This window comes from Diachasma alloeum, unplaced genomic scaffold, assembly GCF_001412515.2.
Source record: "Diachasma alloeum isolate Michigan unplaced genomic scaffold, Dall2.0 Dall_scaffold_00208, whole genome shotgun sequence".
NCBI lineage: Eukaryota > Metazoa > Arthropoda > Insecta > Hymenoptera > Braconidae > Diachasma > Diachasma alloeum.
Genome location: NW_021680373.1, coordinates 553,793 through 566,099, shown reverse-complemented (window position 1 = coordinate 566,099; position 12,307 = coordinate 553,793). Strand labels below are relative to the sequence as shown.

At 37.1% G+C, this 12,307-nt stretch overlaps 1 protein-coding gene across 1 annotated transcript in view; it reads right to left on the bottom strand.

Moving 5' to 3' along the window:
* The window catches only part of LOC107036306 (inducible metalloproteinase inhibitor protein), a 22,363-nt gene extending 10,375 nt beyond the window's left edge, over positions 1-11,988 (bottom strand). Inside the window, exon 1 of the mRNA XM_015254188.2 lies at positions 11,920-11,988. The gene's annotated coding sequence lies outside the window, so the exon portion shown is untranslated. The remainder of the gene's footprint in view (positions 1-11,919) is intronic.
* Between the last annotated feature and the right edge of the window lie 319 nt (positions 11,989-12,307).

Genomic DNA, 12,307 nt, shown 5'->3' with positions numbered 1-12,307 from the left:
GGGGGGGGGGGGGATTAATGTCGGTGGCGCCAGGGAGTGAAATTTCTATTGGGAGTCTTTGTAGGATTTTTGGAATTGCGAATTTTTGGGAAGTTTTGGGTGAATTTTCAGGCACATTTGGGGTATTTTATCATGTCACACTGTTGACACTTTTTGGAAATTTCCGTTTTTTCATTTTTATCGCATCACAGTTCCAGTGAGATTTCAAAGAATTTTGTAATTTAAATTTAATGGAAGGTAAGTTTTGATTCAATTGGTAAAAATTAATTGAATTCAGGAGAATTCGAGTAAATGTATTCTTGGATTTTCAATTAAGTTGAGGTTTAAAGTAATTCGGCAGCAAATATTCATGTTTTTATTAGAAATCGAAATGAGTTAGGGAATTCTCGTTTTCCTGCAGCTCAAGAAATTGCAATTTCACTGAATTACTGAATTTACTACTGAACTATTCCTGAAATTCAATTTTTTTACAATGCAATGAAATAACAAAATAAAAAATTTTAAATTGTATAAAAATTCGCGGCTGTCAATTATGCCAAAATAAAAAAACGAGCCATTTTACCCGATCAGTTCTGAAAACATTCCGAAGATTAATTCAGCAAATATAACGTATTTCACTCGTTCTTTGAAAATAATTGTAAAAAAGTATTTCTTTTCACCCGCTAATTCGATTCCGTGACCTCCGCGGATCATTCAAATTTTGAAGAAAATAATACCGGAAGTGAATAACCCAGAAGGGCCACAGGCGACGAGGTCACGGTGGTTCAGAATCACTCGACGATGAGAGAAGGTCGCGGGAGGGGGGGAGGTGAAGTTTTTAGGCCCCTACGGGCCCTAACCGAGCCACACGGCCGTGACGCAGTGCCGAAGACAGCGTTAGAATACACGATGGGGTCCACGCGGTTCCCAGGCAGTTCTATGAATACAAAATATACGAGGTCGAGTGCCAGTGCACCACGAGAGTGCACGGATTCGCTCAATCATCCTGGACACGCCCGCCATATTGGTCTTTTGCATAAAAAAATATTCAACAAGTGGGTGATGGAAAACGTTTTGAGCGATGGAAATCGATTATTTGCGCTCGTTGCTTGTAACATTGACTTCACATTAGTTATTTCGTTCTCGTAATGATAGGGTAAAACACTTTTTCAAGTGTAACTTGGAGTAATACTCGTGACTAATTGTTTTTTGAAAAATCGTCGGATGTAACGAATGAAACAGGAGTTTAAATGTTTCTTTATTGGTTGAAATACACTGTGAACATTTTCGAAATTTCATGGAAGATGTTATAGTAAATCTCACGGGAGTGACATTGAATTATGGAATTTACGCTGTTAGAAAATTACTCTTGAAATTTAAAGTAAAAAATCTTGAAATTTTTAACGACGAATAATTTACATGGAATTTCCATTGATCTCGTTATTGATAAATCAGTCAATTTTCTTGAATATTGAACAGGTAACTTTTCTTCTGAATTTTTAATCTCCTTAAAATTCATTTGAATGTAATGCGTAATTTTCGTGATTGGTGTGAAAATCCAAATTGTCATTGAAAATTCAATGATCATTCATCATGAAAAACTTAATTTTATTGAATTCCCAAGATGAAATTGAATTCAAATTCCGAATCTTGAAAATTCAAATGCATCTGTTACTTAAATTTCAAAAATTTATCTCAATGAATTATCAACTTTTCCCTGAATTTCCCTGATTTTTCTGCATTTTCACAGAATAATTGAACTGAAAAATCAAGTATTTTATATATTTCCAGATCATTTGAACAGAAAACCAATGGAATATTTGATTTTTCAATGACAAGATTTCCTGAAATTTCAGTGGAACTTGAACACGATAAATTCAGACGAAAATTTTCAAGTGTAATTCTCATGATAGCGACATTGAATCCGATGTAGAGGAAAAATGATTATGAAATTTCAAGCTTTATTACTTGACTTGTTCGGTAACATGTCTCAATCTTATTTCCCCATATATAAAATATGAAACATGAATGTAAATTTCATACAATGTAGAAAATTAAATAGTAAAGATTGCTACCAGTTAATGCCCAGAATTAAAACTAAATGAATTTATTCCAATTATCCAAAATAATCCACTCGAAGCCAATATTCCCACTACTTTTTTCTCCACGATACATTACCGAGATCTCGATTTCTCGATAAAAATCGAAAGAGCCGTTGGTAATCAATTACAAGTGAACTATTATAAAACTATTCGCATTCAATATCCAATAATTAACTGTCTTTCAACAGTCAATTCGTTTGAAAGTAAAATGTAAATGCGAGAGTTTAAAACCACCGTCTTTATGATATCAGAGAGAGGAAAAATACGTAGAAAGAAAATTCATCACGAGGTTAATTCTGCGACCTTGCTTGTGTACCCATGGGAAGCCTGTGAGATTTACCCGGCTAATAGCCAACCTGCTACAGCTGTTGAGGAAAAGGTAAAAAGTGGATGGATAAGAGAAAAAAAAAAGGGTTTTAAGTATTCTTGGACGGACGTTGCGCAAATGGCGATCGCGCGGGGGTAGGGTAAGAGGATAGGATTTTTCAATCGTACGGGGGATAGGATCGTTAGGCTACAGCGGGTCGCTGTCGGCAAAGTGCACAACCACTGTATGCGCGCTTGGGACCACTCAGGTGTGACGGAATGCATAGTAACGCCGGGGCCAATAGGCTAACGACTACTGGCCTTCTTGTAATTGTTCGGCGGGAATCGAAAATCAAATAGTCTTCTCGGTTCTGCCCTGAAGTCTCTGGGTAATTCAGGGAGGTTTGTTTCATGTGAAGTTGATGAGGTGAAGATTGTGAATGGTGTCATTTAAAAGATAGGGAGGTTTCATTCTGAATTGAGAAAGAAAAGGTGATACGCATATTCATGTTTCCACGTGGATATAATTTCAAATTCGTCTGCCCACTAGATTTTATAGGTCAATTTATGATGAAATATTAGAGTAACATTGACATTTAGTGGGCAGTTGACTACGCGCAGAAAAAATTTATTTGAATTAAATAAATGTTACTTGAATCAAGTAAATCGTTTAATCGAAGAAGAATTCCCGAAACTTAGTTGAATTTTCAATCACAACGTGAAAACGGAATTTTCGTGATTTGCGTTAATTTTCAGGGAATCATTGAGCTTAAATTTACATTTTTTATTGATTTTGCCATTATATTTTAAATATTCAATGACGAAATTTCTTGGAATTTCAGTGGGAATATAATGTGATGGGGGAAAAAAATTATGAAGTGTTAAATTTCATTGAAAACTCAATTTAATTCAAAATTTTCGAGCTGCAGGAGCTTACTGTTGAAAAATTTCAACTGAAATGTGCGGTAAGGGTCTTGGAAATTTCTAACAAGTAACATATCCACTGGAATTTCCAGAAAATTCAGCGAAATTTTTGTCACAGTAAAAACAAGAATTCTCCAACTTTCAATCAGCGAAATGAAAATTCAATGTCATCTCCTTAAAAATACTAGAACATATTTACGAGAACTTTCCTGATTCCTATTAACTTTACGGGATAATTACAAGCGATAATTCAACAGTGAAATTCCTTGAAATTCCAGTGGCCCTATTACCCGATAAAAAATTCCAAAAACCGCACCGAAAATTCCACCCATGCATTTTTAAATTCTCGAAACTCCCTAATTATTCCTCGTTTTCCTTTAACTGAAATTCGACCCGCAAGCCTATTCAATAAATCTCCCACCTGACCAATCGTAGTCGAACTACGTGATTTTCAGGTGAAACACATGTGATGAGTATCCGCATCCATGTTACCTACCAGGTAGGCTACCAGATGGGGCACCAAACTCAATTCATCCGGATTCAAGCCCAGAAATAACAACCTGGAGTTTCCTCATGAGTGGATCCAGAAATCGAGGCGTCTCCGTGAACGTGTTAACACGGGGTTTCCATTACTCGGCGAAGCCGAATAGGAAGGATAGCCACCGTTACCCGCATATACGTTCCTCTCCTCAAATCTCAGTCGAGATTGCTGCCGAGTTTCGTCGGAGCCTTCCCTCCTACCACCCGCGCTTCAGTTATAGACGTGATTACATACCGGGACAGACAACTCATCTGCCTCAGGGTCATAAGTCCCGTACCTGTGCACGGAAACACATTTTCCACGCGTGCTGCCGTCTATTTTTATGATCATTTCGATGATTGAATTTATGCTCGAAATGCTGTCCACACCCATCGGGATTTAAAATTAGTGATGATGAAGTTATTTCCGCGGAATTTTTTATTGATTGTTACTAAGTCAGATTTTGTCGGGGATAATCACATTGTTGAGAATTTTTTAATAAAATTCCCATCACATTTCTTGGAAGTTTTTATGATTTAGTTCCACTTCACTTCCGAGGAATTTCGTCATTGAAAATTCAATTTTATGAAAAATTTGATGGAAACTGTCAACTTCGGTTCAATTGTTCCATGGAAATTCGTAGAATTTGAGAAAATTCAGGTTAATATATTTCTGGATTTGTAAGCAATTTAATATTCAGGTTTTGATTGAAAATTGGAGAAAGTTAGGGGATTGCTGGGGGAAAATTTGCAATTTCATTGAAATTTCATGATTTTTCCCCATAAATTGAATTAAATGTCTTCCAAAAATGACTAGGCAACTCTGAATTACATTTTAATTTTTTCTCTAACACTGCAACTATAAAATCTGGTGTACAGATGAGTTTAAAATTCAACACAATAAAAAATAAAATGAGATGCAAAAATAAAACAGAAAATTAAATTTTTGCAAATTCTTAAAACGCTGAACTAACCCTGAAACTTCATAAAATTTTGTTATCTCCAAAATTCATCAAATCCACTGATGCAATATTGAGAATCCTCGCATAATTATCGACGAGATTCCAATAAATCCCCAACACTCAAGACTCCATTCTCGTTGTTCTCTGATTTTTTCCCCCTTAATATAATCACCGCCTGATGAGAAATTCGAGGAAGGGAATACCACAACGTGCAACACTCCCCGGAAACAAAAAAAAAAATTCAAAACGTGTTGTGAATCCCATGGATATTATGTATACAGTGTTAGGGCAATCTTTAGTTCCTTACGGCGGGGTTGGGACAAGTATACGGTGAAAATACCTCACCTCCCTAATAGTCGTCATTACTCTGACGCCTGTGGACGAACGTTTGACCCCGCGTACCGGCCACTTTGGGGCGTTAACTCTCCTCGCGAGTTATTTTTTTCCCGTGAATTTCACGGAAACACTACGCTCCATTCCCATTACCAGAGAAAGCTCGCATATGTAGAAATGACGATCATGAAAAAGCGTGGAGTTTAAAAAATATGTTAAATACTGTTCATTCATGAGCCCATCAGGGAGGGAAAAAAAAGCCAAATGGCAAAATCCGTTACAGCTCGTGGCGTCTCTGTGTGTATGTGTGTATCGTCTCTTTTATTCCGGCTCAAGAGTCACGTGGGAAACGAGCAACTAATTACGTACCGATAGGAAAGCCCATTGGTTCTCGCGATCTCGACTCGGAGAGGCAACTGGTAGCATTGTGCTACCCAGCCATTTGTTCGATTTACGGGAGATTGCCCTAGTGATGTTGGTGTATATGGGATTATAAAAGAAACGGGGAAATAAAACGCCCTTGTGCTGGGCTGCACTGTACTATTATGAACATCTTTACGACCGTTGGGAGATTATATCATCTTAATTCCTTCAATGAAATCCGACATTGTGGGGGAAATCTTCAATCATCGCTCCAACAGTTATAAAATTTTGGATTTCATTGAGGATCAAAATATAAAAAATTCAGTATCAAATTAAATTCAAGAATATATTCACCTTAATTTTCCGGAACTCTGTCGATTTTCATGGAATGGTTGTAAAAATATTTTACAGTTTCCATGGATTTTTCCAGAAAATTTTGAATTTTTAATGACGAAATTTCTTGGTATTTCAGTGAAATTGAAATGTGATAAAAATTTCCAATTCCAATTAGGTTTGTGTATATGATATTATAAAAGAAACGGGGAAATAAAACGCCCTTGTTCTGAGCTTCTCTGACCGTTGGGAAATTATATCATCTTAATTCCTTCAATGAAATCCGACATTGTGGGGAAATCTTCAATCATCGCTCCAACAGTTATAAAATTTTGGATTTCATTGAGGATTAAAATATAAAAAATTCAGTATCAAATGAAATTCAAGAATATATTCACCTTAATTTTCCGGAACTCTGTCGATTTTCATGGAATGGTTGTAAAAATATTTTACAGTTTCCATGGATTTTTCCAGAAAATTTTGAATTTTTAATGACGAAATTTCTTGGTATTTCAGTGAAATTGAAATGTGATAAAAATTTCCAATTCCAATTAGGTTTGTGTATATGATATTATAAAAGAAACGGGGAAATAAAACGCCCTTGTTCTGAGCTTCTCTGACCGTTGGGAAATTATATCATCTTAATTCCTTCAATGAAATCCGATATTGTGGGGGAAATCTTCAATCATCGCTTCAATATTCTCGGTGAGAAAAAAATATTAATGTCCTGGATTGTGGGGAAAGCATGAAATTTCAGATTTTACTGAAAATTCATCAATTTAAATTTTCAATAAAAACATGAATTTTCATTGCCTAATTAAATTCAAGAATATATCTCAAGTTTTCCGGATTTCTATCAATTTTCACGGAATGATTTAAATAAACTTTGCAGTTTCCCTTAATTTTTCCATGAAATTTTTCATTTTCAATGACGAAATTATGTTTATCCTTAATTAAAGACATTCACGAATTTAGTAATTCTATTTTGCAAAGCCATTTCCATTGACATTTTTTATCAATCACGAATTTTCGTGGGGAAAATTGGGGAAAATTCCACTGCAAGGCAGAAGTTATTTGATAAAAAAAATTTGTACAAGTGATTTGATCGGAATGCTCTCGTGCTGAATTTCTTTTCTCCCACAGAGAGTGCCAGGTGTCCCCCTGGTTGGATACCTAGTTTAGAATCAGCATACTTTATCAAGATGCGTTTGCCGAGTGCCAATTAGACGACCGTTGGCGTTTCATTTCTCCCGAAGGATGGAGGGTAACTCCATCGGGCTTTTAAATACGTAGTGCCACTTGGTTTGACTTTCTTTTCATCTCCCTTCTAAATCCAATGGGTATTCCCCTCCCGTATCCCTTTGATCAACAGCGACACCACTATGTGACTCTGTCACGACCCCGATGGCTACGACCTCTAGAAAATCTTACAAGAGAGGGTACACTGAATTGTATACACGTTTTAAAGTACCCAGTTGAGAATAGGTACCACTCGAGTCAATCGGTTGCGATCTTCTTTTAGGTTGTATGGTCTCACGTCCGGACGAGCAATAATGAACCCGCATTAGGGGAGAAATCTTTCTTGGGGAAGCACTGGGAGTATTGGGAATATGCCACACCCGTTGCCTGAATGACTAAAGGATCAAGTCATTATTTTTTAATTTATGAGTTTGAAATTTTTTTTACTAAAATTTCGGATAGTCCTTTTGGAAATTTTTACCGCATTATGGTTTCCAAAATTTCACGGAATTTCATCACTGATAATTCAAGTTCATAGATGAATTTTTCCTGTTGTCCAAAAATTTTGAATTTCGTTTAGTTTTCAGTGAATCTTCACTAAAAGCTACCTACTTCAATAAATAAAACTGTTGAATTGAAATTAATGCAAAGATTCCAATTAATCTTCATTTAAAAACTAATCAATTATATTTCATTATATTTAACGAATTTTTATAGCTTCAAATGAAAATCAACTCCTTAATTATCACCATAGTTAGACAAATGTTCGACGACATTTTACATGATGAATAAAATATTAATAACTGTAATGAATAATTCTGTCTCCCTCGCTGCGAAGCTCCCTTCACCAGAGAAAATCCCCGATTAGAAAATCCGAAACACAAATACATGTTTCGTATTATAAAACGGAAGGGGACCAGAAAGAGCCCAATAAACATTCATGTATGCCAGTCGTCGTCGGGCGTATCCCAAGTATATCCCACCTACGTGACAATCGCGTGAACCTGTCACACGAAAGAGAAGAGGTTATAAAAAATCCCGTCGGGCGTGATTCGAGGGCGCAGAGAGGAAGCTGATGAATCAGAATGGATTTTTTATTCTCCATCCGAATGAGATAAAGAGGCAGGTAATTTCGTTACAAAGCACCCCACACGTTGGACACTGCCCTCCCTCCCTCCGTTTTCTATTTTTTTTTTCTACATTTCATTTCATATGTAAAAGTGGTGGAGGCTCAGCTGGACCTGAATACGATGTTTGGTACGTGAAAAAAAAAGAACCTGGGGCGTGATACTGAATCAAGACGTGCTGTAATAAAGGATGCTGGCGATGCTGAAAAGGAGCGTGGGACAGAGACTTAAAAATTTCTCAAGTAACTTTAACCTGTTGAACAATGAAGTGAGGAAAAGAAATAGCGCAGAGATGACCCCGTGAGAGGTAAGAAAATGAGCATTTCAACATGGTGCACACGATATATGGAAACCTGACCTCATGTCTTTTCGCCTAATTTAACTGGGCAGAGGGGTTGCATTAAACCGCAACCATTATCGGTGAACATCAAAGGGAGAATGCCGAGACAATGAGACGTGAAATAGATAGGCTACTGGGATACTACAACGGTGGAAGATAAAGATGAGAAAAAATATTGGGTAGATGGAAGAAAGCGTGCACTCACCCGGTTCACTGTAATCCCGGTGGCGGGGTTTTCTCGTGATCTTTTTGAGATGATGGTACTGGACAATCCCACGGGTTTTCAAATTTAGTCCTATCCAAATACAGGTGAAATGCGGAGTATGAGAGTGGATGAAAAAATATTCTGGATTTTTTCGGAAGGAGGGTATTTTTAGGAATCATTATTGTTGTTGATGATATCTTGAATTCTATACTTTGATATATCTTGCTGTACTTTATTGCTAGACTTTGCCATATTTTGCTATCCCTTTCCATACCTTGTTATGCTTTGCTACACCTTGCCTTACCTTGCTGTACTTTATTATACTTTCTTAAACCTTGTCATAGCTTCCTATACTTTTCTATGCTTTGCTTTACCTTGCTGTTCTCTGCTGTACTGTTCTATACCTTGTCATTGCTTACTATGCTTTCCTATGCTTTGCCTTACCTTGCTGTACTTTGCTATACTTTCCGAAACCTTGTCATAGCTTCTTATACTTTTTTATGCTTTGCCTTACCTTGCTGTACTTTATTATACTTTCTTAAACCTTGTCATAGCTTCCTACACCTTTCTATGCTTTGCCTTACCTTGCTGTACTTTATTATACTTTCTTAAACCTTGTCATAGCTTCCTACACCTTTCTATGCTTTGCCTTACCTTGCTGTACTTTGTGATACTTTCCCAAACCTTGTCACAGCTTCCTATACTTTTCTATGCTTTGCTTTACCTTGCTGTTCTCTGCTATACTGTCCTATACCTTGTCATTGCTTACTATGCTTTCCTATGCTTTGCCTTACCTCGCTGTACTTTGTTATACTTTCCTAAACCTTGTCATAGCTTCTTATACTTTTTTCTGCTTTGCCTTACCTTGCTGTACTTTGTTACACTTTCCTAAACCTTGTCATGCTTGTTATACTTTGCTATACTTGGCTTTACCTTATTATACTTTGCTATACTTTGCCTTACCTTGTTATACTTCTCCCTATTTTGTTATTCCCTATCATAGTTTCCTTTCCTATCCTTTCCTGTCCACTCTCTCACTTCACAATACTACCTAAGTGAGCGATGCGATGGCTCCTACAACAAAATGGTACCCCAAAAGTCCCTCATTATAAACCAGCTAATTTTCATCGAAAAGAATCCGAACAATGAGGCCTCATCACAGCGCAAAATTCAAATTCACTTGACCTAAGATGACTGCCCCGCGCCCAGTTGTAACAACGTCTCCCATGCCATACCTCACACACTTTTGTGCCACATTCCCCAAAGAAGATTCATTACAAAATCGACAAAAGTCATGACTCTGCTGAATTATTAAGTAGTCACTTCAATATATCAATGCGCCATTTGAATGGTGATACAATGTCAAATTGCGAATAGATATACTACGCTCATACGCAATGATTTCGTAGCGTACAACATCTATTAGCGAGTCATGCGCTTCCTTGACTCCATCAACACTGACATTTGTCAGTTCATACTGTGTAACGTCACGCAGAATAATAAAAGACCCTCACTTTCGCTACCTCCCATGTACCGAGATATTGCACAAGCCATGAAGAGGGATAATGTAAATAATCCTGTGATGGGCACTCGAGTCTCGTTTTAAATGATAATTACGTCTATTCACCTGTAATTGGTGTCTCAGAATCATTAGGGTGGCAGGGGGAGGGGAGGCGGAGCTGGCATTTGGAGTTTTGAAATTCAAATTGTCATTTGAATTGAATGAGAACGGTGATAAGGAGGAAATGCAGGGCTTCTGTTCCTTAATCCCGCGTACTCTTATGGATCGCTGGGACTTCTAATGCGTCCCGCAGGTAACCCACAATGAGACTAATCCGAAAAATTAATTCTCCACCTTGTGTGCCAGGTGTCGATCGAATGGGCTGCTCGTTACCTGTTTTATAGCGTCTTGGAGCCAACATATGTATGCATGTGTGGCTACATCTTCCAAGACGGGGATGCGGGGGTAATTAAAACAAGCGTGACGCGGACTAAATGCTTCCGGCTGAAGCCGGAAGGTTTGGTCATTGAAAAAATTTCGGGGGTAACCCTTTTTTCTTGCAGGAAGAGAAAAAATTGGGTTGGAAGGAACATTGAGTTTTTCATTAGTACTTCCTCTTCAGGTATATATCAATACATCAATCATCATAAAAAAATTAATATCTTTTAGGTCTTTAAATTGTCTACTATTTTTTTGTCGTGAAGGGTTTTAAAAAATGTTCATTCGCAGTGGAAAAAAATTTAATTTCTGAAAATTCATTCAGCATCGTCTTCACATGTGTTACGTGGCGGTTGCATACGAGTGTATATTATAGTGGAAACAGTGAGGGTCAACCTCGTCGACTTGATGTTCCACAGGCTACGCGAATTCCTGACCCCGGGGTTCAGGTACACACAGGACGAATATAAGACGAGTCTTGTATATGAGGGAGAGAGGAGAAAAAAAATGCCAGCGAGAGGTTGTAGAGAGGAGTCGAAGGGGGGCAGAGGGGAGGGGAATACCGAAAGAAGAGAGAGTGAGGTGTGTGGGTCCTCGGTTCGGAGAGCGAACGAAAACCGCATTCCAATCCGTACGAATTCCCCGGACATGCATATATCGACTCTTTTCGTGAGTATTCTACCCCCAAAACTCAAATTACGATTTAACTCAAATACAATGCCTCATAAAATTATCATGAAACAGTTGCTGGCATTCCTGGAGGGAGAGAGGGGAATTTCACTGTTTCAGTTTTTATTATTCAGTTGTTATTGTTGAGATCAATAGCATGTGGATGATAAATTATAAAATATTCCGGATTGATCGAAAATAAAAGAGATTATTCAATAATATTAGTATTGTTGCAGTATCTAATAAACTTCAATTTTTGCACGAAATTAATCAAATCATTATATTTCAATTTGAATATAATAAAATATGATCATGAGAATAATATTATCCATAAAAATAAATCGATTCGGAAGCCTGCATCAGCCCATACTTTCTACCCCGATCCTATCACACGCTTGTGACATTCAGAAGCTAAATTGAATTTCATTTCGCGTATAGAAATTCTATTTACCAATCATCATATACAAATGACATTTATATTTGAATGTAACTTCAATTTATCAAAATATTCAATCAATTCCTCGTTCCTCATTTCTCGATGAATGAAAAAAAAAATGAGTTGAAAAATCAGTAACTCACATATGTGCACGCAACTGTGGGAAAGCCTCTCGATGATTCTTCGCAGGGGTTGTCCCAGATTGTGCTTGACTGACGGAGTGACTAAAGCTGAGAGTATGTTTATGGTTAAATACTGTTTTACCTTCGACTACTGAATGTTTGAGGAAACAAATTCATTAGTACTTTGTAGTCGCCATAACATACTGCACTGTTATCAGGAACTCCCACTCTGACCGGTGTTTCGTCACGTTTTTCTATTCATAAATATTTACATTCATCAGTTTGAGGTGAAATGTGAACGAATAATAGTCTGAGATTATTGCTGATGATAAGAGATTTGATAATATTTTATTTTGTTTAAATAACTAGCTCAAGGGGAAAGATGAATACGTCAAGTGTTTATTCAGTA